This window comes from Phocoena sinus, chromosome 14 (assembly GCF_008692025.1).
Source record: "Phocoena sinus isolate mPhoSin1 chromosome 14, mPhoSin1.pri, whole genome shotgun sequence".
Classification (NCBI taxonomy): Eukaryota; Metazoa; Chordata; class Mammalia; order Artiodactyla; family Phocoenidae; genus Phocoena; species Phocoena sinus.
Genome location: NC_045776.1, coordinates 85,419,884 through 85,436,472, shown reverse-complemented (window position 1 = coordinate 85,436,472; position 16,589 = coordinate 85,419,884).

Below are 16,589 nucleotides of genomic sequence, written 5' to 3'. Positions count from 1 at the left end.
TAATTATTCTTGAGTTGTGTTATGAGACACACTTAAGCTTATTCAAAACAATGTGATCTTTCAATGCTTGCTTTTTAGCTTTGTTAGTCAGGACCCAATTATCCTTTAGTCTACTCTTTTTCTGCACTTTCCCATAATGTGAGGTTTTTACCTCACATTTATGCACTGTTCAGGACTGAAAGTTTGAAGAGGACCCCCTGCAGATCCCTGGGGAGTTCTCTCCTCCTGTACTCTGTTCTGTGAGCTCTAGCTTCTTTCTCCTCCTCAGACCTCTATCTCTAACTCCTCAGCTCTGGAAACTACCAGGCTCTGCCTGGAGTGCCCTCTCTGTGCTGGGAACACAGCAACAAGGTAGGGCCATCACAGGACCCAATTAATTTGCATCCCTATATCAGAGATCAAAACCCTGTGTTGCCTTGTCACCAATGTCTGAAAACCATTGTTTCCTGTATTTTTCCCACTTTTTCTCTGTTTCAAGTAGGAGGTCTGATCCAGTTCCTGTTATTGCATCTTGGCCAGAAATGGACCTATCCCATTGCTCTTATAGTTATAGCATTTTATCCCTGGATTTGGACATTAAAACACCATCAACACCTGTTAGCTTAGGAAAGGATCCAAGCACTTCTTATGCATCAAATGATATCCCCAAAAGGGATTAAGACCTGTTTGCCTGGTTAAAACCCAGCATATGGTACCATGAAGCTTCTTGCATCACTCATATTGCTGTAAATATTAAACATGTTTATAGAAACACTTTTAATTACGTGCTGTTTGCACATGTGCTGAAACCACAATCCTAGGGTTCAGAGTTTACACATAAATTTATCACAGGAAAAAGAGAGAAAGATCTGCAGCTTTCGTGTTTTCACACTTCTACCGAAGAGAGGCTTTTAAGGGAGCAGGTCAGAAACACTTGACAAAGAGGCATAGTAAACCTGACTGTAGCCAGGAAAAAGTTGGACGCCCAACTACTTTTTCTCTGAGCACCCCAAGAATCATCCCCTCATAGCACCCAGGATTTCCCAGCATAGTACTTCCACAACTTGCAATTATAAACTTAGTTTTGCTTTTATAAATCAGTTCTTAGTGTCAACGATTATGTCTATGAAGACTCAATCCCGTAGCTTTCAACACCAGCATTGTGGCAATCCCTCAGATGCCATCTTCTCCCATTATCTGTGCACATATCCTGGGTAAGACAGAGCCCAGGGCATCCACTCACAGATTTGAGTTTGGACACATAACTCAAGTCTAAAGAATCACGGTATTCTAGTCCCTGATTGATGGGTTCAGGTGTGATCATGTGACCTGAGTCAGATTAATGACATTAAGTCCATGATTTGGGCTGGAACTATTTTGGAGAAAAACAAATAAGCAGTTATCTTTCACTGAGGCCTTCTAAACTGTAAGGGTACAGGTTGGGAGGTGCTAGGAGCCTTTCAAGGTTAAAGATCTTGCTTGAATTCCAAATGAAGGAAGTCATATTCAAGGGGTGGAGACAGTCATATTCTTGGGAACAATGTCTGAGACGCTGGATCAAGCTGTGTCTGAAGCCCTTATCTCTGGAATGTCAGCTGTGTGAGCTGCCTTGTATAAGTCGGTCTGAATTAAATTTCCTGCCATTTGCTACTAAAAGTATCCAGCCTAATGAAAGCTATGTGAAAGCATCGTGCTAGGTATCAGGAAATAGAAAAATACAAACATTGATTTTTTTTTTTCCAAATAAAAGTGTCCATCCAAGAGAACCTATATTAATGATCATTAACTACGATTCAAGTTAATGACTGATTCATGGGGCATTTGATAGAAAACTCATAAGTTTCTTGCCTCAGTGGTGGGGAATAATTATCCCATGATCTGTGCTTCCTTATCTATACTAGGCATTATAATATTCAATGACCTAAAAACTCAGGGCAATCTTAAACGTTTCAATTTTACTTCCAAGGGGTATATCCCAGGTAATGATGCTTGTCTATTTTCATGAAAGGAAAGGACTCTTAACTTCTCTGTCTCCACAGAATAGCACTGTTCTCTCAAATGCTGTCAATTACACACACTTCCCTGAAAAATAATCACACCTGGGATTCAGAGGTCAGAAAGAACTGCCGGTTGGAGAAACCTGTTTTATAACATCCTCTCAGTGCCATACAGAGGGAAACGATTACTAAACTGTATTTAATAATAGGAATATTAACTCTGCTAAACTCCTGGGGAAAAGGAAAAGAAAAATGTTTATGGTTACACGAGGGCAGGTCACCAAATACAGCTCAGCAATTCCCTGTCCATTAATTCTGCCACATCCTAGAGAAATGGAAATAAAAATAAACAAATGGGACCTAATGAAACTTCAAAGCTTTTGCACAACGAAGGAAACCAAAAACAAGACCAAAAGACAACCCTCAGAATGGGAGAAAATATTTGCAAATGAAGCAACTGACAAAGGATCAATCTCCAAAATTTACAAGCAGCTCATGGAGCTCAGTAACAAAGAAACATACAACCCAATCCAAAAATGGGCAGAAGACCTAAATAGACATTTCTCCAAAGAAGATATACAGGTGGCCAACAAACACATGAAAGGATGCTCAACATCACTAATCATTAGAGAAATGCAAATCAAAACTACAATGAGGTATCATCTCACACCAGTTAGAATGGCCATCATTAAAAAATCTACAAACAATAAATTCTGGAGAGGGTGTGGAGAAAAGGGAGCCTTCTTGCACTGTTGGTGGGAATGTAAATTGATACAGCCACTATGGAGAACAGTATGGAGGTTCCTTAAAAAACTACAAATAGAACTACCATACGACCCAGCAATCCCACTACTAGGCATATACCCTGAGAAAACCGTAATTCAAAAGAGTCATGTACCAAAATGTTCACCGCAGCTCTATTTACAATAGCCAGGACATGGAAGCAACCTAAGTGTCCATCAACAGATGAATGGATAAAGAAGATGTGGCACATATATACAATGGAATATTAGCCATAAAAAGAAACGAAGTTGAGTTATTTGTGGTGAGGTGGATGGACCTAGAGTCTGTCATACAGAGTGAAGTAAGTCAGAAAGAGAAAGACAAATACCGTATGCTAACACATATATATGGAATCTAAGAAAAGAAAAAGAGGTCATGAAGAACCTAGGGGTAAGATGGGAATAAAGACACAGACCTACTAGAGCATGGACTTGAGGACACGGCGAGGGGGAAGGGTAAGCTGTGACAAAGCGAGAGAGTGGCATGGACATATATACACTACCAAACGTAAAATAGATAGCTAGTGGGAAGCAGCCACATAGCACAGGGAGATCAGCTCGGTGCTTTGTGACCACCTAGAGGGGTGGGATAGGGAGGGTGGGAGGGAGGGAGACGCAAGAGGGAGGGGATATGGGAACATGTGTATATGTATAACTGATTCACTTTGTTATAAAGCAGAAACTAGCACACCATTGTAAAGCAATTATACTCCAATAAAGATGTTAAAAATGTATATATAAATGAGATACTTTTATAAGTCAAGGTTTGAGGCTCACAGACACGAACGCCTCTAAATTCTATTTGGCAAGGGAGGGGCAGACAAGCAGATATAGATATCTGATCTAAGTTTAACTGGCTACCAGAAAGGAAGAAAAAAATCCATGCCCTCACTTAATACTTTAATTTAAGGAGTTGGTTTATGCCTTGAGAAGGCATGTGGACCGTGACCAAAGAAAAGAAATGAAGATACCGTGTCGAGTAACTTAGACTGTGTGACGTTCTGGAATCTCACAGACTCCCTTAGTGAACATAATCTCTATTTTCATTTGTGAAGATGAAAATTGGAAATGGATTTCACCAGTGCTGCTAAAAGTGTTGTGTTATAAACTCCACAGAGAGGAAGAAGGTGGGTGACATTATCTCAGGAGAAGGGGCAACGTCCACATTTAGATGAGTGTGGGCAGGTCAGAGAAACACTGTCCCCCAATTTACCCTGATTTCCTTCAGCCTCAAAGACTTGGTCACCATGGACCCAGCTCCAAAAGTGGGGTTTGGGATCCAGATCCCCAATCAATCAGAGCCTGGAATTATTCTGGCCCCTTGTGATTGGTTCAAGAACAGCGTGTGGCTCCATTTATCCAATCAGAATGGGTTTCTTATTGTAACAGAGAAGAGAAAAGCTGATCCATATGGGATCTATTCCTTTAGCTCTAACCCTTGTGCCCTCTTGCCTGTGCCAAGTCATGCTGGCTCTGCACCTTTTGCAAAAGAATGTTGCCTAGAGCCTGAAATATACAGGATAACCCACTCTCAAGGCGCTGCCTCTCAGGCTTGACTGGTAAAAGTATAGCACTTTCCATTCATATAGAGACAAAAAGTTGCAGAACAGAGAATAACGCTTGTCTTGCTGGAGATTTACAAGAACATCTATCTTGACCTGACCTACATGGACAGCTGCGAGAACAATGGATTATCACATCCCCTCCAGGTCTGGCTGGCACCCGGAAGTTAGCAACAACCAGCCACACCCCGTTCCCTTTTAGTATAAAAGAAGCCTGAATTCTAAGTCATTGAAGGTTCTTTGGGACACTAGTCCACCATCTTCTCTGTCTGCTGGCTTTCCAAATAAAGTCACTATTCCTTGCCCCCAACACCTCATCTCTTGACTTATTGGCCTGTTGTGTGGTGAACAGTATGAGCTTGGACTTGGTAATACTGTCATTGGCCACCCAAAGGTTTCTGCCCAAGGACAGACCTTTAACCGACACTGCATCACGCCCCCCCATGCCCCACCAGAGATCGCACTATCTGATTTCCTATGGGGATGTTGAAGATAGATCTGCTGGGCGTGCTGCCCAAAGCCACAAAGTCAGAGAGTGACAGGGCTGGAATTCACCCTCCGAGCTTCTGACGGGCTCCAAAGTGTTGTCAATTGTTCAAATATCAGCAGGACCAAATATGTCAGCCCCTGATCCAATTTGCCAGCAAACACAGGGAAGCCCTCTTAACAAGTACTGGCACCAGTTCAGTCACTGTCTAATTTAAAATGGAATCTTCATTTAGAAAGTCAGTTTCATTTAGAGGCAAGAGCACTTCTCTTGGTTTTCTGTGAGCGCACACCACTGGACCTGCATGCACAAACAGCTACCACCCACTCCCTGACCTATTTATACCTCCACTCACCTCCCACCTTCTAATAAGAACCATGCCTTCATTTCCACACGTCACACCTGTCAAACTACCTTCACATCTATGGGTCCAACAACAACCCTGGGAGGCAGGTAGGGAAAGTGCTATTGTAATTACTAGGTGAGCCCACTGAGGATCAGAGATGTTGCCTGGTTTATTCAAAGTCACACAGCTTGTTAAGTATAATCCTGCCAAGGCAGGAGCACCCCTGTCTACATACAGGCATACCTCTGCAACCACCTGGGACTCTTTATCCCATCATTTGCTTCTGGAAAGACACTGTCACTTGCTCATCCTTGGATCTACCCTGGATAAGTCCACATGTCCTCTCCCACCATAGCTACTGTGGGCAGACATCCATGTCAGCATCTGAAACATGGAAGGCAGAGCCCTGAGGTCAGATCTGTCCTAGTGTTTCCTCTGACTCAAGAAATGAGTTTCTGCAGCACCTTCGCCTTTGAGGATGGGCTTATCCAGGGCTGGTCATTATGCTCACAACAGAGACCGGCTGTGCTCTGTGGTCCCAGCCAGGGCTAAGCTGATAATATTTGAAAACATCATAGATTTTCATAAGAAGAAGAGGTCTTATATTCAGGGTTGGAATGTGCACTCATTGAGTATTTTTGCTTGTACCCCTGCAAATTAGTACCGGCGTCACTGCCCTCGTTCTAGGCCACAACAGTACGTGCACATGTGTATACACTCTCATGCCACTATTTGTTCTGTTGGACAACGGTATCATGTAGAAAAGGGTGAAGGAATTTGTAGGCTCTCCGTAAGGCTGCTCCCCAGATGCTCCTTTTGCTTAGAGTAAATCTAGATTCATGACCACAGCCCACAAGGTCTCTCTCATCTGCTCCCTGCCCAGCACACTGTCCACACTCATGCCCCCCACCTCCCTCTGCATCAGCCACCTTGGCTTTCCGTTGTCCTCGTGTACATGAGGCAGGGTATTCGCCTTGGCTGTTTCCACTCTCTGCAAGATTCTCCCCCAGGTTATAGCATGACTGTCTTCATTTTAGTCTTGATTCAAAGGCCACCTGCCAGAGAAGCTGTTCCTGACCACTCACCTGACTTCCCTTGGCAAACTATCATTTTCCTAGACATAACTCGTTTCCTTTTGCTTTTTCAGCATATCTATCAGTATCTGATGTCTCCACTGGCCTCGGGTTTTAGGCACTAGTTTCAAGTAAGGATCTAATTCTCTTTCAAAGCACGGCAAGAAAACCCCCCAACATCCTCAGCCTCAAACCTTTTAATACAAAATGTGCAGCGCCTGGCATGTAAGATTGGTTTGACGCATGCATGTTCATTAAGAAGCTCTTATTTTCTTAATGAAAGTACTGCTGGTCTCCTCTTCACTTCTTATAAGCTTCTCACATTTTAAATGCATGTTCCCTTGCCCCTTCTTCTTTCATTCAGATCAAATACTAAATGCTTCAAACTCTGTCCTTAAAGAGTTGAATGCACAAGAACTGTCTCTTAGAACTGGATCTAAGGCTGAATCTCTTTTTTTCAAAGGAAACAGTCCTTCTGTAATGCAAACGATGAACCCTAATTTGGAATTGTAAAGTCTAAATTTTTCATAGCAAGCCAATGAAAACTGGAGCTGCTAAGGGTCTAAGATTGCAGTTGTTTTGTTTTTAAGCCATCAAGTTCAAAAAAATTCAGATTGCAACATCAGGCAGTGTTGATGTTACGGAACCAAACTTGGGTCTGCTTGCCTAAGTGCAGTAAAGCCAAACTACTGACACCTGGTTGTCGTGAAGGAAGGGGCAGGATCTACTGCAGGTATGAAATAAGGGGTTTGGACAGCTAGTGCTCAAAAGACCCGAACTCCCTGATGGGTTTCAGGAAGAATTTTTAAAGGCTAGGTGACGGAGGGGGAGTCCCAGGGTACGTGATCGGCCCATGCACAATTCTCTGATTGGGTGATGGCGAGGTAACAGGGGTTAACATTATCAATCTTTAGGCACCAGTAGGTCTGTGGGCTACTTCCTATTCTGCGGATCCTTACCCTATAATTGATAGGACTCTGCTCTGTATGAGACGATTTGCTAAATGGTTAGTTGATAAACTTGGTAGAAATTCAGTTTCTCACAGAGGAAATGAAAACTGTGAGGTTGAGGAATGTGCCCCCAATCATGTACCAATTCAGCCAAGGAGAGAAACATAAAATGTGTCTCCCAGCACGATGCTTGGCATCCCCCATCCTGTCTGCCTTTCCCATGATCCTTTAGATGAGGGTGATGACTGATCAGTGTCTCTGGAAGATTCAGAAGCTTTGTGCCACTTTTCTCCAGAGCATGGAGTATGGGGCAAGGAGGGGGCTGCTAGCATCCTTTTCCAACTTCTCTCTTCAATGGGGCAAAAAACCCTAACCCTCCCTCCTAAACACTGTGAATAAGCAACTTGACAAAGAAATCCTTAACTCACACAGCGGGGTCTGAAAGGAAGACTGATCTCAAGTTCAGATAGGCACAGGACACAGAACTTCCTCATCTCTAGTGCCATAGAGCCAGGGAGGCAGGCACTCAGAGATGCGTTCATCTTCATTAATAAAGGAGATTAACCTTAACATTTCCTGGCAGCTGTTCCAACAGACTGCTTGTTATCACAGCGAGCATTTTTTAAAAGACCCACAATGATACCCAATATGTCACAGCAGCTGCCAAAGTGTCTCGCATGTAGTGACTTTCTGTGCACATCTCAGAAGGGTTTCTTCTTAGAATCTTCCATGGGGCTCTTCATTTTCTGTTGGTTGAAGGCAACTTTAAAGGGGATGCCCTGAACATAAACGTGACTGACCATTGGTGCTTTATTTCTACATAGTCCAGTCCAGAACACACAGGTGCTTGACTTTCATGTCAACTCAGGTCACAGAGACACCTGAGCTAGTGGTCAGGGTGTCCCCTTGAGAAGGAGTCTTGTAATAGGGAAAAACAAATCTGACTCCATATTGGATTCATTTCTTTTACTTTAACTTTTGTATTCTATTGCTTTTGCTACAAGAATGTTGCCTAGAGCCTGAAATACTCAGGAGAGCCCATTCTCAAGGCTCTGACCTTTAAAGGCATAACATTTTCTCATTTATACAGGGGTAAAAGTTTCAGAACAGAGAATAACATTTGTCTTGTTGGAGGTTTACAAGAACATCTGTCTTGACCTGACCTATGTGCACAGCTACAAGAACAAAGGATTCCTGCACCAAGAAGTTAGCAACAACCAGCCACAGCCCTGCTCCTTTAAGTATAAATGAAGCCTTTCTTACAACCTTCAAGAGCTGAATTCTGCAACTACCTGAATGAAAGGGAAGCAGATGCTCCCCTAGAACCTCCAGAAACACAGCCTTGTCACCACCTTGGTTTTAGCCTGTTAAGACCCATTTTCAAATCTTTGACCTGAAAAACAGCAAAATGATATAGTCATGTTGTTTTAAGCCACTAAGTTTCGGTAAATGTGGTAGAGTCTAAAAACTAATGCACTAGAGGACCTAACTGTCTCAGCCACCCTTGGCCTTTTGTTGTACGTGATTTTATAAATAGCTTAGCAGGGCGATGCAGCAGTGGCCCAAGGGCTTTGCCAGAAAATCACAGTGATATCAACATGGTCCCTCACACCAAGTGTCATGATGGGTGATGTGCATGGTACAGAAATGGAAAAAATGACCACACTTAACAGTTTGCAAAACTGGCCACTCATGGATGTTTGTGTTTGTTTATTGGCAGAAGTCACATTTAATAATGGGAATGTTTCACATTAAAAACAATAGCTCGGGACGTCCCTGGTGGTCCAGTGGTAAAGAATCCGCCTTCTAATGCAGGGGACGCGGGTTTGATCCCTGGTCTAGGAATTAAGATCCCACGTGCCGCGGGGCAACTAAGCCCACGTGCCGTAACTACTGAGCTCTCGGGCCTCAACAAGGGACCCCACGTGCCTCAAACTACAGCACCCACGCCCTCTGGAGCCCGCGTGCCACACTAGAGAGAAGCCTGCATGCCACAACAAAGGGACAGCGTGCCGCAAATAAGACCCGATGCAGCCCAAAAAATAAATATATAAATAACATAAATATTTTTAGAAAGAAAAAAAGGATTATTAAAAAAATAAGAACAACAGCTCAATAATAGATTTCAGATTTGTTTTGAAAGCCCTTGGAGGAACCAACAGTCTTGGGTCACACATGGAAACAAGTGGTTATGTTCTCCAGGTCTCTGTCTCCTTACTTCCTATTTCCTCTCACGCCCATACTTGTCCTTCACTGAGATTACAAGCCTGGTTGCCTGGAGAAATGTTATTTTAAACGCTGACCTATGGCATTCTCAGCACAGAAGGCAAAATGGAAACCCCAGCGAACAAGAGGAACTAGCCAGCCCCCGTGTTTGCCTATTTGAGCTTTCCTGTTCCTTTATACTTTAAGAAATCAGATTGATGTCATTCTTCTTGGTAAATGATGCATTTGAACTTTGACACCTCGTTATACAGTGCAGTCAACACCTTGTAGCAAAGATGGATGCATTTCAGAACACCTTGAGGGACACTGTTCTGAGCACCCGCCCCTCATGTCCCCAGCAGAGACCAAGCTACCAGGAAACAGGAGTCTCTTCTGTAACCAGACCCATCTCATCTCCCTGCAGAAGCCAGCCTGGTTTTACGTGACTAGAGTCTCTCAGCTGGGAATTTTGAGCAGCCCTAGAGGGGACCCCACAGGGCAAGTCAAATGTGGCTGTAAAATCCCAGAGTGGCTGCACAGATCTCCCAGGAATCAGACCGTGTTCTGTTCCATTAGGTTTCATTGGGCTGAGTTACTGCCTCTCTCTCCAAGCTCCCCTCCCCAAGAGAGAGAAGAGAACTTTACGTGTTTTTATTGAAGAATAGCTGATTTACAATGTCTTGTTAATTACTGTTGCACAGCAAAGTGATTCAGTTATACATATATATACTTTAGTTTCTCTTTTTTATATTCTTTTCCATTATGGCTTATCACAGGATATTGAATATACTTCCCTGTGCTCTACGGTAGGACCTTGTTGTTCATCCGTTCTATATATAAAAGCTTACATCTGCTAACCCCGAACTCCCACACCATCCCTCTCCCAAGCCCCTCCCCCTTGGCAACCACCAGTGAGAACAGAAGTTTATAATCATCATCTATAAATAGGCTGCCTCATCAGACAAAGGTAACAATTTTCCAGAAGAAGAGATGTTTCTGGGGAGATTGAAAAGACTGGCGTTGGGCTTCCCTGGTGGCGCAGTGGTTGAGAGTCCGCCTGCCGATGCAGGGGACGCGGGTTCGCGCCCCGGTCCGGGAAGATCCCACATGCCGCGGAGCGGCTGGGCGCGTGAGCCACGGCCGCTGAGCCTGCGCGTCCGGAGCCTGTGCTCTGCAACGGGAGAGGCCACAGCAGTGAGAGACCCGCGTACCACAAAAAAAAAAAAAAAAAGAAAGAAAGAAAGACTGGCAGATCAGCCCTGAGGTCCACAGCAATACCTGTTTCTTCTCCTCCTCTCCCTCCCCCTACCCCTCCCCCTGGTCTCCGGCTCCTCCCTCTTCTTACTCTTTTTTCCTAAATATCCCTCATCCTTCCTTCTTCTGTACTCTGGAAAGAGCCCAGCACTTCTCCACCAGATTCTGAATAAATGAAGACACAGTTACTTCCCCTGGGGGGATCAGTGTTTCAGGCTCAGACTTTAATTATGGGATAATCCTTCATTTCTGATTAGAGAAATTTCCTCCAGATAGGAGGACAAGTCTGTCATTGGGCAGGAAACACTTCTCAGTGCACTCATGGATGCCGACAACTGAGTAATAAACGTTGCCCTAGGCTCAGCCTAGCACACAGGCCACTAAGCAATGGTTATTGAACAGATGATTGAATGGAAATACCTTATCATTATATAGCATCTTACTTTTTAGGCACCTTTTGAGATTTCCAATCCAAGACAGTGGATTGAACCCATGGTTTGATCTCCTTTTTTGCCAAATAAAAATGATGGTGAAGGGAAGAAATGATGAAATCCCCCTCTGCAAGTTATTTGAGGGGACTTGCTGAGGAGTCACAGTAGATAAAGAAAACACCTAAAACACCTCTGGCAGATGGAAAGCAGATGAAGCCAAGGTCAGTGATGGAAGAGGCAGGATAATCTTCATATAGGACTAAGACTTCAGGAATTGGGCGGTTGGAAATACAATACGGTATATAAATGTTATAAACTTTAACAAGTAACACAGATCATAACGATTAGTAATAGAGGGAAAAAATAAGAGGCTGGTCATCCCTTCACCTTCTAAAAATAGGACTCAGTTTATTAGCTACAATGAGCTCAAGACATTGAAGACAATAACAGAACCAACACTTTCAATGGTGGCTCTAGACATTAATTTCACCATAAGCTTTCCCCACCTCAGTCTTACCAGAATGTTTTCAACACCAATATCTCTGGGGTCAACTAACATTTACTTGAAGTCCAGCAATTTCATTTTGGATACTTTGTCTTCTGTGAGACACAAGCAATGCTGAATTTAGCACATTTTATCAAACACACACAGAATATAATTTTTTAAACATATATTACATCCTTCCCTCTGTGCATTCATACCTATCTCCTTGTAGCCCTATGTAGTCAAATGATAACTTGCTAACACTACTAATGGTTTTAGGGTGCTTCAATCTGAGAGAATTTTGGGTCTCACCTTGTGATGTTATTTAGAATTTTTTATAATAAAGCATTATTTTAATATAAGTGCTAACACGCCAGTGAAAAATGCGTAAGTCCCCATCTATCCACAAGCTAGAAATGGGATAAAGCAAGCACAGTTAAAACTGTCATCTGGACAGTTTGTAAAATTGTTAGGGAACCCAGCTAGGGTCCGCTCGCCCACGCACAGTAGAGCCAACCTACCGTCACAGGGTGGTGGTGAAGGAAAGCACAGCGACTACTTCAGGGCGTCCAACATGAGGCCAATCAAGGAGCACAGGCAGCTCATGCTTAAAAGACCCAAACGCCCGATGGCTTTCGGGGAAGGTGTTTATTCTTTTTTTTTTTAATTGCTTCTTTTTTTCTCTCTTAAATTGAAGTATAGTTGATTTACAATGTTTCAGATGTTCAGCAAAGTCATTCGGTTATACATATACATGCTTTTTCAGATTCTTTTCCATTATAGGTTATTACAAGATATTGAATACCGTGCCCTGTGCTGTACAGTAGGTCCTCGTTGTTTATCCAGGGAAAGGTTTTTAAAGACAGTGTGAAGCAGAGGGTTGCCGGGTACCTGATCAGCTCATAGACACTATTCTGATTGGTCAGTGGTGAGGTCATCAGGAGTCAACATCATCAACCTTCTGGTTCCACCTGGTCTGGGGTCTCCATGCTTGTGGGCAGCATGCAGTTAACTTCTTCCACCTGGTGCGGGTTTCAGTACCTGCAAAACAACTTGAGGATACGGCTCCGAATAGTATCTGTAGCCCCTGAGGAGGAACTAAAGGTCCTTGACTTTGTTTTATGGCTAAACCATTATTATTTTGTCTTGCTTGACTGTTTTCCTTCATTTCTGCACTTTCTCATTTCTCGGATTAAATTTGCTCTTTGGAACTAGGGGAAGCCTAAAGGAGGCTAAAGGTTTTCTACAAACAATAGGCAGACAGGAGACACAGGGGGCTGTCCCGGGAAGGCCCCGTAGGGTCCTGCTCAGTTTCAAAATTAAGACCATGAAAGAAGTTTACCAGGCTCTGGAGTGCACTGTGATTGAAAGTGTTTTGCAATCTTTCTCTGCATCTCTCCTGGGCAGGGCTGATGCAGGACCAGCAGCCACGGTCACAGCTGTGCCACAGGCTGTGGGCTGGGGCCATTTCTGATTGGTCCAAGCTCTGGAATCTTTGCTGATAAATATCTTGACAGGCCCCCCCCTCCTTTATGAGCACACAGAATTAATAATGCAAGTAATTTCATTATAAATTAACCGTGTTCTCCCTGCATATTGGTCATTTTGCCAAGAGCTATGCCTGAATTACCACATTTAATCCCCCAAATACACCAGTGGGGATATTCTAGCAGGAATTATTTTACCCTGTTTAGAAACCAAGACTCCAGAGCCTGTGTAGGTTCCCTAAGGTCATGGAGCTAGTAAATGGAGAGCTGGGGTTGAATCTAGGCAGCTGAGGACAGTAAGTCCCCTACACACAAACAAGTTCCATTCTGAGAGGACATTCAAAAGTCCAGTTAGTTCGTAAGCCCCATCAAGTTAGCCTAGGTACCCAACTAACACAGTCAGCTATATGGTACTGTACTGTAATAGGTTTATAATACTTTTCACACAAATAATACATAAAAAACAAACACAAGAAATAAAGAAAACATTTTTAATCTTACAGCATAGGACCTTGAAAAGTACAGTAGTACCAGCTACATCACCACTGCTTTTATACTTGCGTCCGGACATCCTGGGCTCGAAATAAAGGTACTGTACTGCTGTAGTCTATACAGCACTGCATCGTAAAGGACACAAAAGCACAACCACTTGTAGAGGATGCACGCACGTGACAATGTACACCAGACACGTGAACCAGCTTACGTGATTGGACGTGCACACGCACGTACGCATCTTTGAAAGTTCAAAACTTGAAGGTTCGTATGTAGGGACTTACTGTACAGGTTATCAGAGGTCAGCAAACTTTTCTCCATAATAAGCCAGTTAGAAAATAATTTAGACTTGGGGCCCCACCATCTCTCTCCCAGCTACTCTGTGTTGTAGTGTGAAAGTAGCATAGAGAATAAATGGTCGTGGCTGTATGTCAATAAAACTCCATTTACAAACACAAATGTTGAAAGGATGTGTCACTCAATGGCGATTTTTTGAACATATAAATATTTTTTATTGGAATGTAGTCAATTTACAGTGTTGTGTTAGTTTCTGCTGTCCAGCAAAGTAATTCAGTTATATACATACATACCTTGTTTTTTATATTCTTTTCCATGATGTTTTATCTCAGGATATTGAATAGAGTTCCCCATCAGTATTAATATATAGTATCAATAAAAGCTCCAAAAATGTGTCACGTCACATTCCTGCCATAGAAATACCCAGAATCTATCACTGACTAAGACAGACCAACAACGACCAATTTCTTTCCTCACTGTTTGAAACTGGCTTTGTTTTCCCTCTTCCACCTTGAAAAAATATGTGTTAGCAAAGGTTTGTCTGAATACAGGCAGAGATCAACACGCCCCACACCTTCCTGGTTTTTGTCTGTCTTCTCCACTTTGCTGAATCCAGTTCATTCTCTGGGAAAAATCCTTTTATGCTTTTCTATTTTGATGTGTGCTAGGAAATGACAAAACATCTAAACCTTATTATGCGCACATTGACATAATAAGTTTACTGAATACAATCATTAGGGCTCATATACTGAGGCAATACTTAGCTGTAGAGAGTTGGACACTGTTGGAAGATTTGAAGTGTGGCCACCCACTCTTGAACACACGCATAAAAGAACACTTAGAAAGTGCACAGTGTTTAATCTTGTCGGACAAAGGTGGTTATTTCTGGTCATGTGCTCGGTGTACCCAGCGGACATCCACTCTCCTTGACATTTTACAATTGCTCCTTTCAGCTGTGAAATCATTTTTATATAACTGAGATAACAGCTGTTTGCAGAGCACCTCACTCATTCTGGTTTATAGGAGAACATAAAAGCACCACCTGCTTGAAGTTTATTCTGGAAACCCTCCCCCAAACAGCAGACAGACCACTAGATGCTAGACGGCCTCAAAAAAATCACTGACCAGCTTGTTTTGCAGCAGAGATGCAGGCAGCATCTCAGTGGTCTTTTGGAGTGAGAGTTAAAGTAAAATAAATTCCAAATATATGAAAACCTATTTCTCGTTTGACACACAGAATTCAGCCACACCACTAAAGGTAAGACTTTCTTATGGTTGTTGATGATCACTGGCTGCCTTTGAAGTCATGATTCTGAACGTTCATTGAGGGACAGGGAAGTGGGTCGATCCCAGAAGCGGATGCAGGAACAGCATGGCAGACACACGGTGCCAGAAGCATCATTGCTCACTTCCTGCGGACGAGGTCAGGATTGCTTATCGATCCTGGAGTTCTTTCCGTTGAACCCAGAGTAGACCTGAGAATCCTTCCAGCCCAAGTGTCAAAGTGCCACCCTTCAGCCAATTTTCTGCCCCTATCAGATAGGCCTTAACAAGACTGCACTGTAGCAGCCAAAAAACTGAAAACAGAAACAACCTAAATGATTATCAATAGGAGAAATCCGAATACATGTTGGTACAACTATACTCTAAAATACTATGCAGCAGGTGAAAAAAAAAAAGGAGAGACAGATCTATTTATACTAGTAAGGAAATTCATCAGAAACATATCATTGTACCAAGACAAAAAAAACAAAACATTTTTAAATTAAAAAGAGGAAATTAAAGCAAAAAAATCATATCATTGTATGCAAAGAGTAACTCACATAGAGTGACTTATTTTAAAAATGTGCATTATTTTAAAATGTATATTTTAAATAATATACATAATATATTATTTCCAGCCTCTACACAAACAGCTCACTCCTCAGAGGGGGCTTTGCTGCCCCTTATTTACAGCAGTAAATCCTACCCCTTCCCTTGCAAGCCTCTCTCTCTGTGCTATTTGTTTCAGAGCTCTTACCACTATGAGAACCACATTTTCTATCCATTCATCTGTTGATGGTTCACGCCCTAAAAGAATAGGCTCTCCGGGCTTCCCTGGTGGCACAGTGGTTGGGAGTCCGCCTGCCGATGCAGGGGACATGGGTTCGTGCCCCAGTCCGGGAAGATCCCCCATGCCGCGGAGCAGCTGGGCCCGTGAGCCACGGCCTCTGAGCCTGCGCGTCCGGAGCCTGTGCTCCACAGCGGGAGAGGCCACAACAGCGAGAGGCCCGCGTACCGCAAAAAAAAAAAAAAGAAAAGAAAAGAATAGGCTCTCCGTGAGAGTAGGGACTTCGTTTTGTTCATCTTTAACTCCTTCACACCTAGATGCTTCCTGGTACATAGTAAGGGCTCAAGAAACATCGGTTGAGGAACTTCCCTGGTGGCGCAGTGGTTAAGATTCCGCACTCCCAATGCAGGGGGCCCGGGGTTCGATCCCTGGTTAGGAAACTAGATCCCACATTCATGCCGCAACTAAGGAGCCTGCCTGCTGCAACTAAGACCCCACACAACCAAATAAATAAGTAAATATTTTTTTAAAAAATCCGTTGAAGGAATGCATACACGAAAATGCACCCAGAGAAGGGAAGGCACAGGACAAGATCCCTCAGCTTGTCAGTGGTCAAGGCACAATTAGAACTGGGTTGTGTTGAGAGCCCGAGGTCCTCCCTTAGGTCCTGGTCCCACGGCCCTGGCCGTAAGCTCGCGTACTTCCCATTTCCT